The 19,528-nt window shown below is 41.2% G+C and overlaps 1 pseudogene; it reads right to left on the bottom strand.

The window, feature by feature from the left end:
- Positions 1 to 12,546: 12,546 nt before the first annotated feature.
- Positions 12,547 to 12,756, bottom strand: LOC114205171 (cytochrome c oxidase subunit 8A, mitochondrial pseudogene; annotated as a pseudogene).
- Between the last annotated feature and the right edge of the window lie 6,772 nt (positions 12,757 to 19,528).

Raw genomic sequence — 19,528 nt, 5'->3', positions numbered from 1 at the left:
CCCCCTGCTTGTGTTCCCTCTCTCGCTGTCTCTCTCTCTGTCAAATAAATATTTAAAATCTTAAAACAAAAAAAAAGAAAGAAAGAAAGAGGAAAGGAGGCATGAATGCAGATGCAGGGAGAAGTCTAGATTTGGTGACTGAAAGGTGAGGTAGTTTCCTTCTCTTTTATCAGTGAAACCTAAGGCGAAGTCAGCTTAGAATGAGGGGAGCAAGGGTCTGGGGGAGGTTCGAGAGAGGAGGATGTGAATGTGAAATAGCGCAATATTTTCAATTTATTCTGAAATTGTCAGGTATTGAGCGACCACTTAAGGATGGTGATAAGGAATTTAAAGTCATTTTTGTTGCTCCGTAAGCATTAGCTATCATTATGATGAAATGTCAGATAAGTAAGGCTCATTGAACCCTAACAACACACTTACTAAATGAGGTGTTATCGTCCTCATTTAAAAGAGGAGAAAATCCAGTGCCTCCAAGTTCATTAAGTTGCTGAGAATTATACAACTGGTTTAGGCAGTGGAGCTGGGATTTGATCCTGGATTGGGTTACCTTTAAAGCCAGAGTTTTCCCGACTCTATCAGGGAGGCTGAGGTAGCACAGTGGCTGGAGTGCCCTCTGGCAGTCTGGAGGAGCACCAGCTTCCCCAGGTCACCCCTGGTCCTCTGGAGTTAAAGCAGAGGAAGAAAACTCGGTCAGATAAGACTTCCCCAGCTATCCCTGCTGCTGCTCTGTAGAGGTTACACACACGACTTTGGATCAAATCAATGGCAACGGTGAGCAACTGCTTTTTACATAGGAGCCAAGTCAGCAGCTAGGGTAGGAATAGCACTTATTTTCAGCCAGCATTTCTCATTCAAATACCTTTTTCAAATTCCATGGTGGATTAAAAAAAAAAGGTTTTGTTGGTTTGTTTAGCAGTATTAGGCAGCATTTGTTATGCTCCTGATTTTGCGGATCTGGGATTCGGACTGCACTCAGGGGAAATAGCTTGTCTATTTCATGAAGCCTGGGTGGCTGCGGTGGCTCAAATGGCTATAGATGGTGGGATGGTTTAACTGGGGCCATATATCTGAGGCCTGAATTCTGGTTGCAGTTTGTTTCCTCCGTTTTTCTCCACACAGTGTCTGCTGGAGCTGAAATGTCCCAAGGTAGCTCCTTCATTTCCATGTCTGGCACCTAGGTTGGAATGGCTGGAGCAGCTTGGGCTGGCTGGCCATTTACTCTCTCTCTCTGCAGGATATCTCTGCTGGGCTAGCTTGGCCTGCCTCATAGCACAGAGTCTCAGGGTAATCAGACTTCTGTGGTGGCTAACTTCAAAAATGTAAATTCATACTGCTAAGTTTAACCTACTTTGTGGCATGAAAGAATGCCATTGAGAATGCCATTGAGAAGGTGCTATAATTTGGCCACTAAGTCCTTCATGTTTATACATTTTTTTGAGAAGAAGCAACATAGAAGTGTTTTCCATTCTTTCATCCTAAAATTAGATCAGAGGTTGTATTGTGAAGTTAGGCCAGCTCCCAGCCAAGGCTGAGTGCTACCAGGTTCCCCCTTCTTGCACTTGTCCGGCAGCCATCTTCAGTACCTGACCCCATCTGCCAGATCCTGTATCAGCTGGGATGGCTGATGGCCTTGAAACTTTCACCTCTTTAGCACCAGCTATGTCATAATAAGTAAAGTTGTTATTGGACACATGAAGATCCAAGAAAATGTCCTCTTTTTTTTTTTTTTTTTTTAAAGATCAAGTATAGGGGCGCCTGGGTGGCTCAGTCGGTTAAGCGTCTGCCTTCGGCTCAGGTCACGATCCCCGGGTCCTGGGATCGAGCCCCACATCGGGCTCCTTACTGGGCAGGGAGCCTGCTTCTCCCTCTGCTGCTCCCCCTGCTCATGCTCTCTCTCTCTCTCTGACAAATAAATAAATAAATAAAACCTTAAAAAAAAAAAAAGACCTAAGCTGAAATCAAGAGTCAGCCACTTAACCAACTGAGCCACCCAGGCACCCCAAATGTCCTCATCTTGTAATGCATCTTTCAATTCTACTCATAGGGATTTATCTTGAGCCAAATTCAAAAAAGGAAAATAAGCTATATATACCATTTTGTTTTACAGTGCCATCTATATCAGAGAGAGAGAGATGGAGAGAGGGAGGGATATGTAGATTACAAGTAACCTATGAATATGACAATAAAGGAATGTTTATTTCTTCAAGGGGTAGTACAGTGTAGTGATCAGGAGCATGGAATTACACTGCCTAAGTTCAAATCCTGATCCTACCACTTACTAGTTGTGTAATGATTTGGGGCAAGTTATTTAACCTTTTCAGTTTTCTCATCTTTAAAATGGTAAAAACAATAGTACTTAACCTTATAAGGTTTGTTTGCAGGATTAAATAAGATAATATGTGAAAAGTGATTTGAATACAGCCTGGAAATAGTGCTGAATTAGCACATAATAATGTTTGCATTATTGAAATAACATTTCCTGGGATGTACTATGTGCCAGATGCTGGAGTGCTGGAAGTAACAAGCTGAAGAGAGCATAATTCCTACTCTGGGGAGAGAGGTAAGCATGGAGCATGCACGGAAGTACAGTATAAAATGGAGATATGTACAAAGGTATCTAGGAGTATGGAAGTGGGAGCACCTCCCTCCTTCCAGGGAGAATGGGAGATGCTCCTTGGAGGAAGCAATGTTTATGCCAAGGCTTAGAGGATGAGTAGGAGTTTGCAGAATGGAGAAGAGAGGGGAGGAGTGCTGGGTGAGTTATTCTGGGCAGAGTAAACCCCAAGTCCTGTGTGCATTTCAATGAACAGAGGGAATATGGATTGGGGAAGGGGATGGGGGTGGGTGGGTAATGAGGCAGAAAATGCAGGCAACAGCCCAAACCTGAAGGGCTTTGTGAACCATTGGCGTGGTTTGGGGTCTAATACATAGTTGGTTGGGCGTCACTGAAGACACCAGTCTTAGGCCTGGCTGCTGTGTGGAGGATGGATTGCTAGAAGACCACCAAAAAGCCAGGGTACCAGTTAGAAAACCTTTGCAGTAATTTAGGCAAAAGAGTACACTGTTCTGCACTAGAGTAGTGGCAGGAACAACATAGGTGTAGCTCAGGTTTCTGGCATGGGTGTCTGAGTGGATGGAGGAATGTGGTCAGTTAGGTGGAATGACATATATTTTTCAAAATGATCACAAGGAAGACCATGTAGCAAGATGGAAAAATGTTCATGATGTAATATGAACTGATGAAAGCAAGCTACTCGTCCTGTCTGTACCACTGATGACTATAAACCAAGTAAACATACTCAAAGATGAGGTGAGGAAGGGACAAGAAATAAAATAGTTTGCTTTCTTAGGATATTAAGATTGTGGATGGTATCTTCCTTTGTTTTAATTTATAGAAATGCTCTTTTTAACTTTGAAGAAAAATAGTAAACAAAAATCATAATGAAATATTGTGGTTGAAATTTTGCCTTTGTTTTGGATTTCCTTTAATTCCTGAATGAGCTTTTTGGTAAGAACATAATGGAGATATAATTATATTCCATACAATTCACCCATTTAAAGGATACAATTGAATGGTTTTTAATATATCCACAGAATTGTGCAACGATCACCAAAATCAATTTTAGAACATTTTTACCACCCCGCAAAGAAACCCATACCTATTTGCAAATACTCTCCATGTCCCCTTAACCCCTGGTCCCACTCAAACACTAATCTGCTTTCTATCTCTACAGATTTGCCTATTCTGGACATTTCACATAACGAAATCATACAATGTGTGATCTTTGTGACTGGTTTCTTTTGCTTAACATAATATTTTCAAGGTTCATCCATGTCGTAGCATGCATCAGTCCATTTCTTTTTGTGGCTGAACAATATTCCACTGCATGGACATGGCATATTTTACTTATCCATTCATTAGTTAATAGACATTTGGGTTGTTTCCACTTTGGGGCTATTAGGAATAATGCTACTATGAACACTTTCATACAAATTTTTTTTAAAGATTTTATTTATTTATTTGAGAGAGAGAGAGAATGAGAGATAGAGAGCACGAGAGGGAAGAGGGTCTGACGGAGAAGCAGACTCCCTGCTGAGCAGGGAGCCCGATGTAGGACTCGATCCCGGGACTCCAGGATCATGACCTGAGCCAAAGGCAGTCGCTTAACCAACTGAGCCACCCAGGCGCCCTCATACAAATTTTTGTGTGGACGTATGTTTTCATTTCTCTTGGGTATGTATTGACTCAAAGTATAAAAGTGCAAAAGGGCACTAGGGATAATTTTGGGGGCAATGGATATATTCTGTATCATGATTGTGGTCGTGGTTACATAGCTATATACATCGGTCAAAACTCATTGAATTGTATACTTACCTTGATGAAATTGGATATATTTAATGTACATCTCAGTAAAGCTGATCCTCAAAATAAGGGATGGAATGGTAGGGAGACAGATTGGGAGACATGTTAATATGTATAATGTTCCAACATTATATCATACTTTTCTGTATAACAGTATTTCACATACATCGTCTCATTAAAACCAACCAACCAACCAACCAACCAACCAACCAACGTAAATGAACAAAAACTATGATTATTCCAATAAGCCAATGAGATAAGTAAGAAAGTATTCTTGTGTCCACTTGAGAGATGAGGAAAATAGACCTGCAGGAGTCAATTAAGTGGTCGGCTCATTATCACAGAGCTGCTAAGTAGCAGAGCCAGACTTTGTCCCAGCTTCCACTTCTGCAGTTTTCTGATGCTTAATCAAATTTGCTTACAAGAACTGACGGAGAAAGAAGCTACATCTGACTAGATTACATATTTGGACATAAGAATAAAAGTTCCCCCAAATGCTGGCTCTTCCATGACCTAGAATAAAAATGAAAAAGTGATAACTTAAATCACAACAACTAGAATAGAATCTCTGAGAAGCAAGAACATTTAAAAATGTCCCACCTTTGATTACAATGCTCTTTTAAGTTGCTCTAACCCATGAGCTTTGATTTTATTGAGAATAGAGTGTTCTACATCTCTTCCCATTTTTCCCAGTTTCTGGATGTCCTACGCATTTGTGTGCTCAGATCCTTTGCTGTGGTCTGCCTACCCTGCTCAGTAAGACAGGAGGACTGGCTCCTGTAAGGTTGTTTTTCTCAGGCCCTCGGGTCACTTGCCTTCCAGCTGGCAGGTAGTCAGTGGGAGGCACTGGTGTCAGAACGGTAGAATCTCCCTCTCCTATCCTTGGGTGGCTCTCCAAAGCTGCTGCCCCTCTTCCAAGCTCTCCAGCACCTATGGGGATGTGTCTGCTTTGATGGTCTCTTCTGCTGATGATCTTAACCCCTGGGCTCCGACTAAGCCACCTTCTCCCTGCATTCTACAGTTGAAGGCTGGTGGCAGCTTAATGCCGTTGCTAACGTCTGCATTGCCTCACTGTCTTGGAATTAGTCTCTCCGCCTCTTTCTCTTTCCCTCACCACGGGGTCTGTCTTCTAAACACCCAGGATGGTTTCTCTTCCCCTGTTTGGACTTTGGATGATAGACCGTCTGGGATCTTGGACTTGGGATTGGACCTAGGCTTTACTCACTTTAAGGCTTACCCCACATCATTTGGCATCCCTTTGTAGCCCGCTCCTCAGGCCCATTCAGACACAACATCCGTTATTCCATTATGGGTGGGTATATTTGTGGCCAAAAGGCAACCTTTAGAAAATTAAAATTTATTTATCAAATTGACTGGTCTACAATCATCTAACTGAAATAATGCATTTAATAGGTCTGGAATCTCTGAATAAACATTTAGCTGACCATTTGTTGTGTAACAGCATGATAAATTAGTCAGCATAATTAACACTAGTTTCTGTAATAAATAATTCCAAAATCTCAGTGACTTAATACAATTATCTGTTGCTCACAAAGAGTTCAATGTGGTTAGCTGGGGGTTTCTGCTCTGTGCAGTCTTTTAGGAACCTAGTATTGCCCTAGATGTTGACATCAGGCTTGCAGATGAGGGACAAAAAAGATTATAGAGGATTGTGGGGAATGTTTTATGGACTAGGCCTAGGAGTATCATATAGCAACTTTGCCCACATCTCATTGGCCAGAACTCAAGCAGGTGGCCCCCATCTAATTGTAGGAGAGGCTGAGAAATGTAGTTTAACTTAGTGCCTAGGAGGAAAAAGAAATGAGCTTGGAAAGTACATGGTCAGTCTGTCACAATTTGCCCTCTGGCCAATAAATTTCCCCTGCACTTTCCTCCCACATATAGAATAAATTCCTCCCCACCCTACCCCTGAGAACATTATCCAAAGTCACCGAATCCAGCTAAAAGCATTGGGAGATGTTCAGGCATCTCCATCTGGTACACATGTGGTTCTTTTTGGTTGAGTAATTTATAAGCTAAGAAGAAGAGCTATCTGTCCTCTGCTCCTTTCTCATCCTCAAATACGCAGTAGCAAACAGAGACAAATAACCTCAGTGTCCCATTTGGAAAGGGAAAAAATGAAAGATGTAAAGTCAATGCTGGTCCAAAGCCATAGAACAGGCATTCCTTTCCCTGATCAGGAAGCATTGTGAAATGTTTTTTTGTTTGTTTGTTTGTTTTTTTAAAGATTTTATTTATTTGAGAGAGCGAGAATGAGAGAGAGAGAGAGCACATGAGCGGGGGGGAGGGTCAGAGGGAGAAGCAGACTCCCCACTGAGCAGGGAGCCCATTGCAGGACTCGATCCCAGGACTCCAGGATCATGACCTGAGCTGAAGGTAGTTGCTTAACCAACTGAGCCACCCAGGCACCCGAAATGTTTTTGTTTTTTTTTTTTAAAGATTTTATTTATTCATCTGACAGAGACAGGGACAGCGAGAGCAGGAACACAAGCAGGGGGAGTGGGAGAGGGAGAAGCAGGCTTCCCGCCGAGCAGGGAGCCCGATGCGGGGCTCGATCCCAGCACCCTGGGATCATGACCTGAGCCGAAGGCAGACGCTTAACGACTGAGCCACCCAGGTGCCCCCGAAGTGTTTTTGATTGTACTGTTTCTTCTCTATGATAGGAATGATTTCATCCATATTAGATGTTTGCCTTGCCATATAGATGGCACATTCAAATAAAATTTGTCTCTGCTAATAACTTTTATTCTGGGAAAGATACCTAATTTAAGATTCTTCTACATGGTTAAAAGAGGGGCAAAAGTTTCTCTTGAGCCACAAGGTCTTTTTTTTTTTTAAGATTTTATTAATTTATTTGAGAGACAGAGCACGAGAAGGGGGAGGGTCAGTTGGAGAAGCAGATCACCGCTGAGCAGGGAGCCTGATGTGGGGCTCAATCCTGGGATCCTGGGGCTCCGGGATCATGACCTGAGCTGAAGGCATATGCTTAACCACTGAGGCACTTGGGCACCCTGAGCCTACAAGGTCATAATTGCCTTCAGCTCAAAACAGTCTGCCTGCTAAAGTGGCTTTTTGGGAAAGATTTGTCCTGAGCCTCTTCATCACCATAACAATAATCATTATCATTATAATAATAGCTAAATTTTACTGAGCATTTATCATGTGACAGACACTGTGCAAAGTGCTTTATATTTATTATATTCACTACAAAAACTCTATAGAGTAGACTCCATAATCTTTATTTTACCAATAAGGGAACTGATGCTCAGAGAAGTTAATTTGCTTAGAATCACACAGCTGATATCCAGTGGAACCAATATTTGAGTTTGGATCTGTCTGACTGCAAAACTCCTGCTCTTAGTCAGTAGATTATTCTTTCAGATTGCAAGACGTTTCTCACCTACTTCTGGGGAGTCTTTCCAAACTTAATTTTAAAGCTGAGATCTTGATCTCACCATTTGGCCAATATGACACTAATAATTGCTGTAGGTAAGAATTATCAACAGGTGGAAAATTAGTGGGACAAAGTTTGATAAGAAACAGGATATATGCATATTTTCAAAGTATCTCAACACAAGATATTTATTAACTATAAAGAGAGTAGGAGTAACTTTATAGTGGAGAAACCAGGCACAAAGCACCACAAGCATGTAATGAAACTTAACATCTAAACATCATGTGACTCCTGAAATGATGTACTGAGAAGGGCACAGCATCACTTCTGTGGTATTCTTGCCAAAAACGTATAACCTGAATTTAATCATGAGGACATTAGGTATACTCAACTTGAAGGTCATTCTACAAAATAACTGGCCAGTACTCTCCAAAAGTGTCAATGTCATAAAAGACAAAGAAACACTGAGGAACTACATTAGATTGAAGAAAATATGAGAAAAGAAATACGAGAATATATAAGAATATAAGAAAACATGAGAACTAAATGCAATGTGTGATTCTGGATTGGATCCAGGACCATAAAAAAACAGAAAACCTTTGTGTGACAATTAGTAACATTTGAGTAAGATCTGTATATTAGTTAATAGTATGATATCAAAGTTAATTGCCTGATTTTCATAATTATACTTTTTAAAACATTTATTTATTTATTTATTTGATAGAGAGAGAGAGCGAGCACAAGCAGGAGGAGCGGCAGGCAGAAGGAGAGGGAGAAGCAGGGCTCCCCGCCGAGCAGGGAGCCCGACGTGGGGCTCCCTCCCAGGACTCTGGGATCATGACCTGATCTGAAGGCAGACACTTAACTGACTGAGCCACCCAGGCACCCCTTTAATCGTATTATCTTTATGTAAGTTGTGAAGCTGGGTGAAGGATACATGAGAAGTGATTTTCACTTTTCAGTGATGAGTTGTTGGTTTTGTTTTTGTTTTTTTTTTTCCTTTGGCACCTTTTTTGTAAGTCTGAAATTATTTTAAAATAAAAAGTTTTAAAAAAGCCTTATCTCCGCAGTTTCCTTGTTAAAAGTTGTTTACCCATCAAAATCATGTCTGAACTAAAAGTAAATGGACTGTAAGTACATCTCCACCAGCTATCTCATCTGTTCTGCATTCTGTGTTCTGTCTCTAATAGGCGGTCACGTTCCTTTGTCCAGATGGTGCCATGCTCAATGGTGCCAGGTCTAAGAGAGAGCTATTTACACCCTAGATAGCATACATTTGTATATTCATTATGACAATTTTCTGGCAAATGAAAGAAAAATGTTTTGTGCTAACAAAATTACTGTATTATGACAGTTTATCATCATATGGAAGTAAAGTGTCTTGGGAAGGGCATTCCCCCCCCTTCACATAAGAGAACATTATGGGCCAGCAGTATACCTGCAGGTACTCTAAAGCTACTATCAAGGTACAACCTCTCCTCCTCTACATTAGATCTTGTCACAGGCCATCTCCTGGTAGGAGGGATAACCCCTTTCCTCACCTAACTCTCAGCAACACAATGGAAACCTTCTGTCAGACTTTTCAAATGTGCTGAGGCATGACGTCCCCAGGTTGGTTGTGGGACCAGCCAATGTATAAAGAGGAATCGCAACAGAAGCAGTTGTTAGACCTCAGAGCTGTGAGATAGATAGTTGATTCTCAAAGTTTTCTCCAAAGTTTGCTGAACAGCATAGACCATTATATCAGGTAAGATGCTGTGGGCTGCCAGGTACAAAAAAATCCAGTTCAAACTAGCTTAAACAGTGACGGAGTTTAGCTCAGGCAGTCCAGAGCTCAGAAGGTTCCAGGCCCAAAGCCATGAGGGCTCCACTCCATTTATTTGATATTCTCTTGGTTTAGTCTTCCTTTGTGTATCAATTTTGTCTCCAGACTAGGACTCTCATTGTTAATAAATGATCTACAGGAGCCAATGGGGACATAATGTTTCTTTGTTCATATTCTACAGAAGAAAAAGAAAACCTTTCACCCAGTCATACTACAGAAAGCTCTCCCTGCAATCCGATCCACCTTAGGTCACCTACCTGCTCCTCTACCAATAACTCTCCTCAAGGGAAAGCTGTACTGTGCGTGACTTAAGTCTGAGTTCCTAAACTATTCAACGGCAAGGTAGTCGGATTCCCAAGAGGGATTTAGAGTAAGAAAGATACATTTCAAAGCGGAGGATAAGGTCAAATTCCACTGAAACTTCTGAAGGAAGAGTGAACACCTGACCCAAATCAGGGCTTTGTTAGGAAAAGGAATGGAGACAATGGAAGCTGGGGAAGTGAATTCCTGCCCCTTGTGAATCTAGGGTGTTGGTCCAACATGACCCTCTACAAACAGAATATTTCTTTGCCATTTCTTCTATTTAAAAAAACGGGTTATACCACTGTGGAAAATAGTGTGGAGGCTTCTCAAAAAATTAAAAATAGAACCATCATATGACCCCACAATCCTTGCAAAGGATTTGAAAGCAGGGTCTCAAAGAGATATTTGCACATCTCTGTTCACTATTCACAATAACCAAGAGGTAGAAGTAACCCAAATGTCCACCAATGGATGGATGAATAAAAATAGTCTATATATATATATATATAAAGGAATATTATTCAGCCTTAAAAACGAAGGAGATCCCTGTCACAAGCTACAACATAGATGGACCTTGAGGACATTATACTAAGTGAAATGAGCCAGTCACGAAAAGACAAATATTGTAGAATTCTATTTATACGAGTTATCTAAAGTCAAATTTATAGAAAAAGAAAGCTATATACCTGGTAGCTCAGGTGGTTAAGTGCCCGACTCCTGATTTCAGCTCAGGTCATGATCACCCGGGTCATGAGATTGAGCCTTGCAGGGGGATCCAAGCTCAGTGGGGACTCTGCTTGGATTCTCTCCCACTGCCCCTCTCCCCACTTGCATGTGCACACACTCATACACACACTCTCTTTCTAAAATAAATGAATAAATCTTAAAAAAAAAAGAAAGCAGGGGTGCCTGGGTGGCTCAGATGGTTAAGCATCTCTCTTCAGCTCAGGTCATGATCTCAGGGTCCTGGGATAGAGCTCTGTGTCTGGCTTCCTGCTCAGCAGGGAGTCTGCTTGTCCCTTTGCCCCTCCCCCCACTTGTGCTGGCTCTCTCAAATAAATAAATAAATAAAATCTTGAAAAAAAAAACAGTAAGCAAAAAAGAGAATGCAACAGTAGCCCATGACTGCGGAAGAAACAGGCAAAAGTAAGGATGGTGGAAGTGTGAAACATATGTAGACAACACCCCAAAAGAAAGAGATGAAAGCGTGAACAGTGGTATTCTTTGGGCGATAGATCTTCAGAAGAGTTTTTCTTTGTACTTTCAGTCTTCTTGAATTTTTTCCATAATTTATATGACATGTTTAAGATGTTTAGTCTGAGATGTTCAGAACTGTGGTAACCACAAAGATTGTGGATCCAAGGGTCTCACTTATGAAAACCTGAATGTTACAAACCCTATTTTGGCTGTTCAAAGGGCTCATGCCACCTCCCCCATCCTCACTTTTTTATTTTTAACGTGTTTTTGACAGTTGAGGTCAATATAAAAATTCTACTGTAAATATAAAAATCAAGATAGATCCAAAACTCAGGGGCTGTTTTCTCAGTGATTTAACTCCTTAGCCATTAAAAAATCGATTTCTGAGTAATAAAAAATCACAAGTAAATTAATTTAGAACAAAATAAAATTCTTGGTTGAAACAGGATTAAAGTAAGTCTTCCATCTAGAAAAATGGAATTATTGTTCAAAGGAATATAATTCAAGAATCTCCTGAAAGCACACCCATGTGTACAAAGTCATTTCGTTTACTTCTCCCTTACCTAATGCATGTATTACTGTTTTCGAAGCTGCCTAGGTTTGTTCCATTTAAATGCTCTTTGTACTGTCACTGTCACTGTCACTGACACAGTACTGTCACTGTGTTTCTGGCAAGCACAGCTTTACATAAGCATAAACCATATGGAAATTCCAAGATTAGAATAATTTGGATTCTATCCTCAGGACACACGGTGTTTATCAGTGTAAGATGATGGAATGTCCCTCTGTGGGTGAGATAGGTGTGGGTTTGGATTGCCAACCCATCTCTGTTAAGACTCATGTCGCAGGATCTCGTCCCCTGGCGATCTCCGTCAGAGTAGCCAGGGGGCCACTCTCAGCTGGAATCTGCGGCTGTCGTTCTCCCCTGCCCTGGGCGCCTGCCTTGCCGCACCAGGAGTACACATGTGTTCTATTGAACGGGATGTGAAAACCAGTTCTGTCTCTTACTGCTGTGTGCTTTGGATTGTTCAGTTACCCAATTTTTGCGGCAGGAATATTCACTGAGAATCAATTTTTCATATTCTCCATATCCTGTGCTCACCACTCCCTTGCTAAGAAGACTCTTGGTATTTTCTTGCCTCAGCGTTTTTTTGCACAAGGGAAGCAGACATTTCCACGGAGCAGCTTTTCTCTCTTTTTCCTTTTTTTCAAGGTCTAAATAGACTTTATTGTTACAAGGAGGGCCCTACCGAGTAGGGCCTTATAAACCAATATATGTGGTCCCAGGATGTCACCATGGAGAAATGGAGAGGTCATGACTGCAGAAGAGGTCATTGTAATCGAAGGACATGATCCTGGGAAGACCAGCCAGGGATGCAGCAGGCATGATCAAGAGAGGCCAGGGGTGGTCAGGTCACAGGGTGAGGGACAGGACAGCCCCCTTCACTCCCACTTCTTGTAGCTCTCCAGATGCGACAGGACCCAGTCCGATGGCAGGAGGAAACACAGGAAGCAGGAGGTGAGCCTGACGGCAGCATCCATGGTCCCGAGCTCCTCCCGCGGAGGCTTGGAATGGATCTGGGCACGCTGCACCGGGAGCCTCTGGGTGAGACCCGTCAGGCCCCTCAGCAGCTGTGCCGTAGACGAAGACATGATCGCATGGAATGACGACAGTTGCCAGCTACTGCCCAAGGCCAGGAAGTCTGGAGCAGCTTTTCTTTTATAGAAGTTCAAATTCTGCTAGATTCTGCCAGGTGTCCTTAGGAGGAGAGGAGAAATGGAGACTCTTTGAGGGCAATGGGAAGGAAGGGACAAATACCTCCCTGTCACTAAAAAAAGGGTGTTTGGGGGGAAAGAGGTCTCTTCCAGAGAGATCTGCTTGCGCTCAGTGCAGAGGCTGGAGGAGGAAGCCAGTGCTCAGGGAGGATGGCTGTGCAGTGAGGTGTATCTTGAAATACTGAATCCTAGGGACTGGCGCCCCAGCCTCTCAAAGATCCTCGACATCCTACATCACACAGAGCCATGGCATGTCCCAATCCAGAGGAAACTTTTCTGGTACAGAAAACAGGCATCTACCAGATTCTTGTGCACATGAAAGACGGAAGAGAGGACAGGCCCTCTCCATGCTTTGGTACATGGGCCACGATCCAGAAACCTGCGAGGAAAGCCCCTGAACGGTTTAGATGTCATTTCCTGACACTGCAGTGGAATTGTGCTAGGAGCTGGTTTGAATTAAATTGAAAAAAATAAAATAAATGGACACTTCTTACATATTTGGTATCGTATGTATCCTTCTACGTGTGTCTGAGCCTCTATTTCTTCATCAGGTCCTGGAGATCAAAACACTTGCCTCATAGGTCATTGAGGGGATTAAGCAAGGTTAAAATGTGAGGCCCGGGAGAACACTTAACACATATTTACTGGGTGCTCACTTGCTGCTGATTCTCTGAAATAGTTTTTTTTTTACTTTTTTCTCGCCAAGATGGGACTGCCAGTACAAATGGTAGAAGTTAGTACCAGGACTTCTGGAAGGCCTGGGACTGGGGAAGGTCGAGAGGCAAGGTTTTTAATAGTAGTAATAATGATGGCTACCATTTATTAAGAACCTATTACAGGTCAGACACCTCTGACTATAAATCATGTCAGTGGTTTTTAAACTGTTCTGCAGAGTTGCAAGATTCCCTGGAAGGTTCAGGAGCTGCAGTGGAGAGTGAAAGGGATTCCAGTGAGTTCATATTCACAGTCACTTTCTCTACTTCAACTAGATGAGTTTTGCTTTTACCTGCTTAATATATTGATCCTCTACAAATGATTTTATCTGAAGTGTAGTATGTCTGTTAAACATGTTTGAGAACTTCCACAACGATGCTGGATCCAGATGGCAGTAAAAACAAACACATGTTCTTTAGACTTCCTTTCCTGGACTAAACCCTAAAACTAAAGTATATATGTCAATATATATGTTATATATAAAGTATATATGTCAATATGTATAATATCTGAAGATGATGCTGACTTACAAGATGAATTACTCTAAATGAACCAAAAATTCTGGGGGAACTGCTGAAAGACAGAAAGTAGAATTGGGATGACACAGAAGGAGGGAACCACTGTCCAACCTTAATGAAGAGGACACCTATAAATCATGAGAGAGGCTTCAGTATTGCTCCAAGCTTGGGGAAAGTGGATATGGGGAGCAGGAGACAGTCCCAATCCAACAGTTAGTGTGATCTGAGTAACATTACAGCAGAAGGAACAATCAAGTTCCTCCTTCCACCTGTGCAATGCAGCAAACAGAAAAGACAATTCCTGTGAAAAGGACCACTTGGGCATTACCAGCAGGGTAGTACCCAAGAGGCATATGTACCCCAAAAGAAAACGGGAGTTCCCAGGCCCAGAGAAATTGCTAATGATCTACCCAGTCTGGCAGTGTGTCCTACCTCTTCCCAAGAACCGCAGGAAGCAGAAAACAATAAACAGGTAAGTACGCAGACATGTAGGCAGTCTAACAGGCAATTGAAAATGCAAACATGACACAACCAAGAATCACCAAACGTTTGAAGAAAATCAAAAAGGAGTTCCAGAAGGAGAGAATAGAAGGAATGGAGGAGAGGAAACACTAAAGAAAAATAGAAGGATGAAATATCTCATTGTCAATGAAAGACATGAAACTCCCAATGAAAGGACCCATGAATGCTGCTTAGAATGAAGAGAAACACAAAAAAACCTCAGATCACACCTAGCCTCTTGAGGGTAACATTTTAGAAAGCTAAAGATAGATGATATTTTTTCTTACTATCCCTAGATAAATTAACAGCTAATGTGAAGCATATTATTTGGGAGAGGAAGGAGAATACGATCTTTCATTAGAATTTTGTAACAACGACAGAAAAAGCCTGACATAGGAATAGGGTCCACAAATTTAATTACATAAGCCTAGTTCCTAAGGTCTGGCTCACAATACACAGTTTATTGTCTTCTGGTGGCTTCTGTATTAATTAATCGTGTGCCTGGCTGAGATTTCCTGGGCAGAACAGTGACTCCAGGCGTTTCTCAGTTCACACCTGTTTTGGTGACTAATCCTATAAGATTAGACAATACTGAGGACAGAGAGCCCACCCTTCTCCTCTCTACCCAAGGATGGAGTTGCTGCTGTTTGCCTCCCCACTGAGATTCTCTCTCCATTTCAGGCCTCTCCTGCACAGCTTTAGCTCACCCCCATCCAACAGCCATGCTCAGTGGAGAATGGGAAGCAATCGCCAGTCAGGTTATAAATGGGTTCACATGATGGCAAGAGCAGCTAGGAGAGAGCTGGGCCATGAGCTAATGGGAAATAAGAGGCGCAGTTGTGATGGAAGAGCTGTGAAGACAAGAGGGAAAGGAAGGCTGGTCAGGCAGAGGGGCTGCAGGATAATGTGTCCCAGGGCTGGGGAGTAGCAAGTCCCAGAAGTAAAGAGGATAAGCTGAATGAGTAGGAAATCAGATTTGGTGGGATCAAATAGGACAGATATGGGAAAATGCTCCCAATATAGTGTTAATTAAAAATAACATGGCCAAACCGCCTCACAAACCCTGCCACCCCCACCATGGATATAGCGTGGTCCTTGAATATGTGGGTTTTCTTTAAATCTGTTAAATACCTGCTGCTGGGAGGTGCAGAGCGTAAAATGGAGCACAAGAATGAATGCACACGGTTCCTACTCTCACAAGGTTCACAGTTTAGGACAATAGATAGCTTTGAAAGGACACAAACATTAAGAGTGATTATCACTGGTTGTAAGAATCTATTTTCTTTTTATAAAGTATAAGTAATATTTTCCATATATTCTATGTAGTTATTATATGCCTTTTATAATGAAAGCAATAAATCTCATAGACACTACAAATTCATAAAGCAAACTTTACTTGTAAAACAGAATGCCAGTTTTATTTATTCAGCTATGTTCAAGGTTTTACAACAGCAGCTGAGGGTGTACACAGAGGATTAAGAATAAATCCTTGCTCACAAGGAAGATTAAATCATTGTTTATGGGGTGTTTATAGCAGAGGGAGCTGAGGAAATGGTTAGCAGGCAGATAAGCAATTATGTTTCTTTGTCGAATAAAATAAAGGCTAACTGGTGATAGGTATATGTATTTTATAAACCACAGTGTAGCTTGTTGTAGCAGAACATTTTTCTATCCTCCAATTTGGGAAATGCTTCGATCTCTTGGATGAAGATTTACGAGATACTCTGGTCCATATCAGCGGCATATTGCCAAAGGATCTCTTAGGGTGATAAAATTTGAAAAATGCTTATTATTACCCATGCAAGGTCAACTTATTAACTTCAAAAAGACCTTGTCCTACATTTTCCTTTTAAGAGTAGGGGAATGGGTCGGAGGGGGAGACGAACCATGAGAGACGAGGGACTCTGAAAAACAAACTGAGGGGGGTGGTGTGGGAGGATGGGTTAGCCTGGTGATGGGTATTAAAGAGGGCACGTTCTGCATGGAGCACTGGGTGTTATGCACAAACAATGAATCATGGAACACTATATCAAAAATGAATGATGTAATGTATGGTGATTAACATAACAATAAAAAATTTTAAAAAAGAGTAGGGGAATGGAATAGCAGTAACAGCAATTACTCTGTTTAATGAACATTTACTCTGTGCCAGCATTTTATATTAATTATCTTATTGGGTCTTCACAACAAATCTCTAAGGTAGGTATTACAGGCCCACATTCTCTTATCCAAAATCCTGGGACCAGATGTGTTTTGGAAATGGGAATTTTTTGGAATTTAAAAAGAAATTTGGAATATGGTGCATATACTACTAACTTTGTAACATTCTAAATGGTTATGGAACACAGTATTTCTACAGAGAAATGTATGAAAATTCTCACAAGTGGAATAAAGTCCATAAATAATGTTATAATTTATTTACATAAATAAATTTATTGGCAAATGAAATTTGTTGGTAAATAAATTTATTGGGTAAATGGAATAGCAGGATAAATATAGACCATAAGTACTTAAGCTTCTTATTTCTTTTGTCGCTTATGATAAATATTTTTTAGTAAAACTTTAAATTTATATTGATGAAAACTAACCTATAACACAGGCAAGAAATACTCATCACTTCTGGTTGTTTGAGAATCTTAAAGAAGGGGTTAGTATTATCTGTGAAACCAGGCTGGGGCTGGACATCTGAGGATGAGCCACAGATGGGATTCTCAAGTGACAAAGAGGCATTACCACAAGGGGACTTTCTACAGACTTTCCCCAGTGTCACTGGTCTCCTAAACGTAGGTTTCGGTCTAAGCAGTTTCTCTCTAATTGAATAAACTGCCATGATCTCTTGCTCACTGACAGATGCACATTGTTCAAGGCTAGCAATTAATCAGTCACACATTTTCACCATATGCTCTTTGGAGATTTTTTTCACTGGCGCTCATGTAATCATTATCATTATTACTACTATCTTCATACTTATCTGTACTTAACACCATCTCAGCAATTTCCCCATCACTGAAAGAATGCACGATGGGTTCATCATTATCAGTGTTCAGCATTTCTTCAGTGTCAGCTTCTTCCAACTTATTGGAACTTCCAAGTTGGAACTTCCAACTTCTTCTAACTTACTTTTGGTGGATAAACTTTTGGCAATAATGAGTTTTTTATTTTATTTTATTTTATTTATTTGACAGAGAGCGAGTGAGAGAACACAAGCAGGGGGAGCAGCAGAGGGAGAGGGAGAAGCAGGCTCCCTGCTGGGCAGGGAGCCCAGCCCAACGCAGGGCTCGATCCCAGGACTCTGGGATCATGACCTGAGCCGAAGGCAGATGCTTAACCAACCAAGTCACTCAGGTGTCCTTGCACACACCTTTTAAATACCTTGGATATAGGTTTTTCCCAGTCACTGCTGATTTCATCTTGTGTGTGCCTGCAGCATTAGCACACCCAATAGTCAACCTTTCTTGGCATCCTTAAAATCAATTGGTGCCCTCTTGTCAGCCATTGTTAAGGTTTTCTCTAGGAAAATAGCACCAGGACAGAGCTATTTCATCAGCATTGTCAATTTGTTCAGGGCTAAGGTTTTAATCAGATATTATCTTAGCAAATTCATCAATGGTTTTGTAATCAGTAGGAGCTTTTTCACATATTTTAAGATACATGATACCATGACACTTCTTAAATTTCTGCAGCCAGCCTTCTGAATATTCACACTTTCAATGCTCAGTTCTTCATGGCATATTCTAGCTTGTTTCACGACCAACAAACCAGTCAGTGGCATATCGTTACTTCTTTCTTGTTGAATCCGTTCAATCAACACATGGTCAAGATCTTTGTTTTTGGCCTTCTGCAATGTTTTTCTATTTTTCATCAAGTCTTGGTTATGACTGTCACTACACAATTTCAACAGCTTATCTTTCTGTCTCTTGAAGTCACAGATGGTGGTCGTTTCCACAGCATATTCTTCAGGAAGATGTCTCACAGACCTGCTGCCATCAATCTTCTGTAATAACTCCACTTTCTGAGCTATGCATAAAGACTGATGCTTCCTTTTCTTCTTCTCACTATTACCCATAGGCATGTCTTTAACACTTTTGGGCATTTTCACAGTAAAGTTAATCCCCAAGTCACAAAGTGTCAGCAAACAGCAGAGGGTGTGTATGACGAACAGGAGTGCTGAGACATAATTGAAGCTTCATGTTTGTCCACAGTGGGCTTTGCTGCCAAATCGTGCTGGTGCCAGACTTACAAACATAGTTGTGGGTTTCAGAGAGTTTTTGCTTTAACCTATTTTGGAATTGTGGAGTAGAGATTATGGACTTGTATTAAAAATATCATTTTTATGCTGAAAGACTGAGGCTCAATTAGTAACTTGCCCAAGGTAATGCAGCTATTATGTCTTTTCTGCCTCTATTCAGTCTCCTAAAATTTGGTCACTTTACTGAACAAAGACTTTTTATTTTGGTATCATTATCTGCCAAGATGATTTGAGTTGAAATATTTTTAGCAAAGGAAACTGATACTCTTGGCTGTTAAACTGGCATAGTCACTAGCTGACCCCCATGCTGGATAATGTGAAGATGTCTTGGCAAGAAGTGGTTAGAGATGCTAAACTTAGTCATGAATATAGATGTTTCTTTTTGTACCAAATTATCTGTTTGGTACTTATCTGCCTAGTTACTTATTGCTCCACAATGAACAATCAGGAAAACTGAAAGAAAACTACTCATTTCCGATTATGTCCCAAACACTCCCACAAATTTCCCTTAAATATCCACTCATTTGAAAGGTTTTTGGTTTGTTTGTTTTTTTTAACTGTTTCACAAATTATATATCCCAAGTGGGAATCAGAATTATTGTTAATCAAGTTCAGAATTAAAACATAGACACTCTACTAATAAATTTCCTTCCGCTTAGAATTCATG

This window comes from Eumetopias jubatus, unplaced genomic scaffold (genome assembly GCF_037043125.1).
Source record: "Eumetopias jubatus isolate StellerSeaLion01/CBP00866 unplaced genomic scaffold, mEumJub1_p1.0 scaffold_17, whole genome shotgun sequence".
In the NCBI taxonomy this organism is placed as follows: Eukaryota; Metazoa; Chordata; class Mammalia; order Carnivora; family Otariidae; genus Eumetopias; species Eumetopias jubatus.
The sequence above is the reverse complement of the archived record's forward strand: the minus strand, read 5'-3'. Positions and strand labels throughout refer to the sequence as shown.